This window comes from Bison bison, unplaced genomic scaffold, assembly GCF_000754665.1.
Source record: "Bison bison bison isolate TAMUID 2011002044 unplaced genomic scaffold, Bison_UMD1.0 scf7180017863011, whole genome shotgun sequence".
Lineage (NCBI taxonomy): Eukaryota > Metazoa > Chordata > Mammalia > Artiodactyla > Bovidae > Bison > Bison bison.
Window position 1 is genome coordinate 29974 of NW_011493583.1, and position 8182 is coordinate 38155.

The following is an 8182-nucleotide window of genomic DNA, read 5'->3' on the forward strand; positions in this document are numbered from 1 at the left end:
CATTTGACTTCATGTAGCTAATTGCAAGTAAAAGATAGGATCTTTAAACAGAGGAAGATTCTTATTATTTATATTCTTTAATATATTTTGGTTTCTCTGTATGAAAATTCTTTCCTTTCTCTGTCATTGTTGCCACAGGAATATACTCTGAAATTCTCCATATGGAGGGGAATATTGAAAGACTTGGACTGATCAGTTTTGGAAGTTGTGCTTGTGTTTTTATTGTTCAGTCACTCAGTTGTGTGTGACTCTTTACGGCATCAATTGCAGCATGCCAGGCTTTTCTGTCTTTCAGTATCTCCCAGGGTTTGCTCAAACTCATGTCCATGGAATTAGCAGAGCCATCCACCACCTTATCCTCTGTTACCCTCTTCTCCTGCCCTCAATATTTCCCAGCATTAGGGTATTTTCCAATGAGTCAGTCTTCACATCAGGCGGCTGAAGTATTGGAGCTTCAGCTTCAGCATCAGTCCTTCCAATAAATATTCAGGGTTGATTTCCTTTAGGATTGACTGCTTTGAACTCCTTGCTGCCCTAGGGACTCTCGAGAATCTTTTCCAGCACCACAGTTCAAAAGCATCAATTCTTCAGTGTTCAGCCTTCTTTAGTGTCCAACTCTCACATTTGTAAATGACTACTGGAAAAAACATAGCTTTAACTATACAATTTTTGTCAGCAAAGTGATGTCTCTGCTTTTAAACATGCTGTCTAGGTTTGTTATAGCTTTTTTTCTAAGGATCAAGTGTTTTTTAATTTCATGGCTGCAGTCACTGTTTACAGTCATTTTGGAGCCCAAGAAAATAATGTCTGTCACTGTTTCCATTGTTTCCCCATCTATTTGCCATGAACTGATGGGACCAGATGCCATGATCTTAGTTTTTTGAATGTTGAGTTTTAAGCCAACTTTTTCACTCTCCTCTTTCACCTTCACCGAGAAGCTCTTTAGTCCCTTTTCACTTTCTGTCATTAAGGTAGTGTCATCTCCATATCATGATATTTCTCTCAGCAATCTTGATTCCAGATTGAGCTTCATCTAGCCTGGCATGGCACATGATGTACTCTACATATAAGTTGAATAAGCAGGGTGACAATATACAGCCTTGTCATCCTCCTTTCCCAATTTTGAACCAGTCTGTTGTTCCATGTTCTGCATCCAGGTTTCTCAAGAGTCAGTAAGGTGGTCTGGTATTATCATTTCTAAGAATTTTCCAGTTTGTTATGATCCACACAGTCAAAAAGCTTAATGTAGCCAATGAAACAGAAGTGGATGGTTTTCTGGAATTCTCTTGCTTTTTCCATGATCCAGTGGATTTTGGCAATTTAATATCTGGTTCCTCTGCCTTTTCTAAATTCAACTTGCACATCTGGAAGTTCTTGGTTCACATGCTGTTGAAGCCTAGCTTGAAGGATTTTGAACATTACTTTGCTAGCATGTGAAATAAGTGCAATTGTCCTTACTTCTCCATTAACTACTTTACATTGTTCTATTAAAGAATTTATTCTGTTTAAACAACAAGAACAACAAAAGACCTGAGAAGGTTTTAAAAGTAACAACAGAACTCTCTTTCCTTTTCTATCTGCAATGTAAATGGAGTTTGCATAAAGGAGACTGATATGAAAATGAAGTTTAAATGTTCTTTAACAATCATTTTGGAATAGCTGGCATTTTTTCTTTTGCTTTCTTTTTTTTTTTTTTTTTGGTACAGTGTTCTTATACAAAATCCACATGAAGTGTATTGGGAAAAACAGCATCTGTAGAGTATATGTCTCTTCAGGGTTAATGTAAGTAGTCTCAAAATTATTTTTTAAAATTAGTATATAGGATAGAGCATGCTTTGAGTGAGTGGATGTGCGTGTGTGTGTGTGTGTGTGTGTGTGCATGTGTGTGTGTGTGTTTTAAAGAGAAGTCAATGGGAAGGGTAGAGAAAGAAGGCAAAGTGTATGAGTTAGGAGACCAAGTCCCAAGTGCCTTGCAGTCAAGTACAGATTAAAACACAGAATTCACTTTGTTGCAAATAAAGCCAGACTGGGCTGTGCAGTTAGATCTATAGAATATATGCTTCCCCACCCAGCCAATTGGAAGATCACAGGCTGCTCATTTTCTGATACAGAAGAAACTGTTCGTTTTTGTTATAAACAAACATTATGAGTTTAAGAATTTTGTTGTTGTTATTGGGTTGAACAAGCCAGGAAGAGAGGTTCCTCACCAGTAACCAATTAACCGACACTTTGATCTTGGACTTTCCTTTCTCCAGAACTGTGAGAAATAAATTTCTATTGTTTAAGCCACTCAGGCTAAGGTACTTTGTTATATCAGCACAAGTTGACTAGTATTAATACAATATATTTGTAAGCCAGATCAGGCTGTGAGTGTTGCCTTAGGGTCTGAATCAGATATCTCTCTTGAGGTAAGGTTTCTAGAATTATGGGTCTGACCCCAGCATTGACACTACCTGGGTTTGTGACATTGAGCAAGTAACTTCATGTCTCTAGCCTTTGTTTTCCTATTTGAAAATGAGAGTCTGATTAAGTTTTCTTCTAAGAAAAATAAGTGTATGTCATCTTGGTAAAGGGAAGCTTACCCTTTTACCAAGGGTTGACAAAATGATTAAAACATTTTCTAATTTGATGTCTAAAGATTTACTGTGTATTGATATAATCTTAAATCTTAATAAATATTTATATCTTGATAAATGAACATAAAAAGTAATTAGCATTTGTGTATTTAACAGCTATTAGTTTATTCCACCCATTTCAAAATTATTTAAATCAGAACTCATTAGGAGCATCTCAAAACATGATCTTAATGCTGCCTCACATAATTTTAATGAATAATAATCTTTAAAATAAATTTTATATGTTCCTTACTTGTGTGTGTGTTAAGTCACTTCAGTCATGTCCAACTCTTTGCAACCCTGTGGACTGTAGCCCATCAGGCTCCTCTGCCCATGAGTTTCTCCAGGCAAGAATAATGGAGTGGATTGTCCTGCCTTCTGCCAGGGGATCCTCCTGACCCAGGGATTGAATCAGCATCTCTTATGTCTGCTGCATTGGCAAGCAGGTTTTTACCACTAGCACCACATGGGGAGCCCATATTCCCTTACTCATTTATCTTATTTATACATGCAAAAATTGGTACTAAAACTTTTGTTTAAACCATATTTAGAGGCTAACACATTTCTCATTGGTCTCTTCATTGCTTCAAGCACTGTTGAATGGACGATGGCTACAGAGAATAAAAACTGAATTCTGCCTGAGTGAGAATAGCAACTTTCCTTTCTCGAGGCTGACAGATCTTTGTGTTGGTTTTGATCAATGGATGACAGAGTGCTCTTCTTAACATTTTGTGGGTGGCCAGGAGAGCAATTTTTCCCTGACAGAAATAATGTGCTGTCTTAATTAAATAATCATCCATACTCATAAAAAATCAAACATATACTATCATCAAAAAATATATTGACTGACTCTGACATTTACAGGGAACTTCCTTTTACATCATAGATGGCTTGGCACTGATGCTTTTTTAAACACTGTCACTTCATTTCAGTAATGGAGTAGAGCCTCCATAGGGTTTCAATCACTAGTTCATCAATGGTGAGTGTTAGAAGAAAAATAAAATCCAGATTTAAAAACCTGACAGCATTTTGGTACTGAAACTCTCTAAGTTTCCAGGCCCCCCAAAAAATCAATACAGAAAGATATATTTTTTTTTCTCACAATTGTGGAGAGATATAGGTTTCAGTACATATCATGTAAATTTTTTATAACAATTTTATTGAAATATAATTGGCATACCTTAAAAATTCACTGATTTAATGTGTCCCAGTTAATGGTTTTTAGTATATTCACAGATATGGGTGAACATTACCACAGTTAACCTTAATCACCCTAAAAAGAAACCCTGTACCATTTAGCTAGGGCTTCCCTGGTATCATCACCCTATTCCTCATTCTCTACTCCTTTCTAGCCCTGGAAACACTATTGTCTGTCTCTATAGATTTGCCCATTCTAGATGTTTCATATAAATGTAATCGTATAATATGCCATCTTTTGTGAGAGGCTTCTTTCATTTAGCATAATCTTTCTGAGGTTTCTGGGTAATCATCTAACAACTATTATGTAGTCACTTAGCACTCAAGTTTGGTTGTGTCTCAAACTTATCTATGTGGCTTTCAAGAAATAATGGTACCTGGGTCTAACCTAAATTCAGAGAATTAAAATCCCTGCAGGTGGGTAATGCGCATGGGCCTGTTAGTTTTGAAAAACTGAAGAACTCTATTCTTGGAGTTACATTTGTAATTTCTTAAGCCTAAAGGAAGAAAAGCTTTCAGAATCAGCCTCAAATGTGTTAATACCCTACGCCCTGCCATTTCAGAAGCACTGAAAGAATCCAAGGTTTGCCAAATCCTTTATCTCCTTCACCTTAAAGGGAATTTTGAGAGTCTCCCCACTGGTCACTATTTTGTGTGACAGAATCCTAAGGTTTGCAACAGTTACATGGGATGTAACCCATTAACAGCCCTTAGCTTCTTAATCAAGTAGTTTCTTACATTATCAAAAGCAATCAGTAAAGCACCAAGTTTGACACATGGAGGAGAATTTGGGAAGTTAAATGCTTTTGAGAGAGACAAATTTGAGAATTGTGTGGCACAGAAATGCACAGGTTATCCAAATAATGTTTAGAGACAGTAGAAAGGTAGAAATTTCATCAAAAAGAAAAAAATCCCTTATTAGGCGATTTAACATAATTCCTAAAGCAGACTTTATTTCATTATTTTTCCTTGGGCTGGCCAGGCTCATTGCTTAGTATGAAGGAGGCAAATGTAATGATATTTTATTCTCCAAAGGCAAAAATAGAGAAGCTGAAATTTGATGAGATGTTCTCAGGTCAGGTGTTCTCTGTGTGTGGGTTTTGGGGTTTGACAAAGTTGATGCTGAGCGGAGCCTGTTTATCTCTACAACAGAAATGATGGGTTAAAAGGAGGAAAGTTCTATCAACTACCTAAATTTGTGTGAAACTGATCTGCTTGACTGTTATTTTTTCTACTGGTTTGATCTGTTATTTTAGTGTTATATAGGCATAGGTTGAATTACCAGTCAATTTAAGACAGTTGTGTCCAATAACTAGTTATTTCAATGAAAAAAAAAATCAATTGAACTTTCATTTGGTGATGAGGAGTACAAAAGCTCTCCAACTAAATGTAACTTTAAAATTGTATGCTGTCGTTTCATAGCTAGCCAAAGCTTGTGGGCCTCAATTACTGAAAAATACCCAGATGGAGCAAATTTTTCCATTTTGGGGAAAACCTCTTTCCTGTTAGCTCTGAATTAGCTACCTATCCCCTGTTTTTTCATTAAATTTCACTAAAATCTTTTTTCTATAAAGGTATCTAGTAATGCATTTTTATTACACCCCAGGAAAGCACTGACCAAAATAATTTCTTGCTCATGACATTTGGTATTCCTTTGGTTGTCCATCTGGTTAATCAATCTTCAAAACACATCATTTTTAAAACAGCCTTGTGTGATTACCCAGTTTTTACCATGATCATCTAGTTCCTCATGAATTATTATTAATACATTTCAGCACAATAAAAATTAAGACAACATGAATGGACAAGGTCTTCATCCAAGGCAGATCAGTGTATGTTTAGGGAATCCAAGTTTTGTATAACACATTTCTGTAGGGTACATAACTGGAGAGAGAAAATGCTTAGGGCTATTTCACCTCTGATTGATATTCTATTGTAACCAAGCAGGACCCCATGGGGCTTTCAGGGTTGGGGAGGCCCTTTCCCCCCTGCCCTCTGCTTAACTCCTCTCTGAAGTACTTGGGTAACAGTAATCTAATGCACATTCCTGAGTTGTTCTGCAGAGGTGAAAACCACCACCAAGTGGGAGAAATTAAGTACTTGATGATCATGAACAAATAGCCCCCAGACCTACACAGCATGTCAAGGATTGATAAACTTAACCCCTGTAACATCGCTCTGTCACCTCATCATCAACCAGTCAGAGAATTGTGCAGGAAGTGATCTCATAAAAAACATTTTTTGGGGGGAGCAGGAGCAATTATCTCCTTGCATGGTCCTACAATAAATATTTCTCTGCTCCAAACTCTGACATTTTGGTTTGTTTGGCCTGTGTATCAGACACACAAACTTGCACTAAAACTAGCATTCACAAGTTATCTAAAATAAGCTGGTAAACCAACTTACATTTCCCAAATAAAAATTTTTCAATACAGGCCTCTATGGAGAGTGCAATTATTTCTCAAGGCAAATGTCATAAATATTGCAGTGGAGCAAAATATCCTCTTGAAGATTAGCTCAGGGATAGAGTTTTGGCAACATATATATTTTTTTTAATCACATTGAATTGTCTTATTTCTTATACTCAAAGAGAACAAGATTCAAGATTTCTGCCATTTGCATTGGAAAAAGAATATCACTCACATGCTCACTGACTGGCACAAGAATAACAAAGTGCTGACTCAAGAAACTGGCTTCAAGGCATACAGGAAGTCCTTCCAGCCTTGGTGTTGTGCTATGGGGAAAAGAGATTTATAAACTCCAGAGTAAGGTTCTGCCTACCTGAGGCTGCTGCTGTGCGGAGACCCCAGGGGAAGTCACTGTCACCATGTCTGACCAGGAAGCAAAACCTTCAACCGAGGACTTGGGGGATAAGAAAGAAGGAGAATATAGTAAACTCAGAATCACCAGACAGGATAGCAGTGAGAGTCACTTCAAAGTGAAAATGGTGATACATCTCAAGAAACTCAAAGAATCAGATTGTCAAAGACAGGAAGTTCCCATGAATTCACTCAAGTTTCTCCTTGAAGGTCAGAAAATTGTTGATAATCACACTCCCAAAAGAACTGTGAATGGAAGAAAAAGATATGATCAAAATTTATCAGAAACAAACAGGGGGTCATTCAATGGTTTAGGTATTCTTTTATTTATTTTTTCTTTTCTCTTAATCCTCTTTTATTTTTAAAAATAGCTTTTTTTGTAATGTGATATTCAAAACCAAATTGAAAACCGGCACCCCAACTCTTTAAAAATATCTGGGAACTTGAATTCTAGAGCCCATTATTCATCATTGTTTGTTTTCATTGTGCTGATTTTTGGTGATCAAATCTCAGCCCCCTTCATATCACTCTGTCCTTTTAAAAAATTACATGCGTGCATAGAGAGGCCACCTTTTCCAGGACTATGCGTTTGCAGGCTTGTGATAAATAAGGTTGAGTAATGTGAGTGTTCTTAATGACTCTCCAGTTGGCCCTGAAGTTATAGTATGTGTTGCTTCACTCCTGAGCTATAACTTTCAGTGGGAGATGGGAGTTTTTCAGAAAATGGAACTATGGAAAATGACCTTTCCTTAGCTTGAAGCTACTTTTCAAATCTGAGGGTCTGGACCACAAGAAGAGGAATTTCAAGTTGGAGGCAAAGTGACAGAGGTATTCAGAATAATGACTAACACCAGAGATGGCTTCACTGAAGAGGAAGCATTTTAAGATAAAAGAAAAAATCTTGCAGAAGATCCCCAAAAAGATCTAGTTTTCATTAGCATTTAAAGTTATTTATGCAGAAATGTATACAGCAGAACAGTGTTCTTTTTGACTTTATTTGTACTTTTTAGCCTGGGATATGGGTTTTAAATAGACATTGTATCAGCTTCACTAAAATAAAATATTTGTTAAAAAAAAATGACTGGCTTTTTAAATTTAATCAGTCTCAGCTCTGTGTTTGTTGGTAGAACGTAATAAACAAACGTCTAAAATTATCACAGGGTTAGCAGTCTTTGGCTAATGATGTAGTATGCATAGGATTATATATATTATATATACTTGTATTTTAATTTAAAATCAAACTTTTACATGATTCAAGGAAAACAAGAACAGATTTCTCCTAGTTTTCAGTGACTATGTGGTTGTAATTAAATAAGATCATGTGGGGTTACATCATAACGATTGGATGAGTTTTGCTTTGCTTTAAACCTTCACAGTCAGATTCCTCTGCTAATCAAAAGGTGCTCATAGATTAGCTAACTGAAATGCTACATTTGATTTTTTTTTTTAATGTTAAGGTATTTGAATACCGCCTCTATGGTTTTGCCTGATAAATGTGAATAGCCTTTATCTGCTTTACCAACACATTAATTTACCTATTTTGAAATAAAA

At 36.4% G+C, this 8182-nt stretch overlaps 1 pseudogene; it reads left to right on the plus strand.

The window, feature by feature from the left end:
• The first annotated feature begins 6639 nt into the window (after window positions 1–6639).
• Window positions 6640–6946, plus strand: LOC104983624 (annotated as a pseudogene).
• The last annotated feature ends 1236 nt before the right edge of the window (window positions 6947–8182 follow it).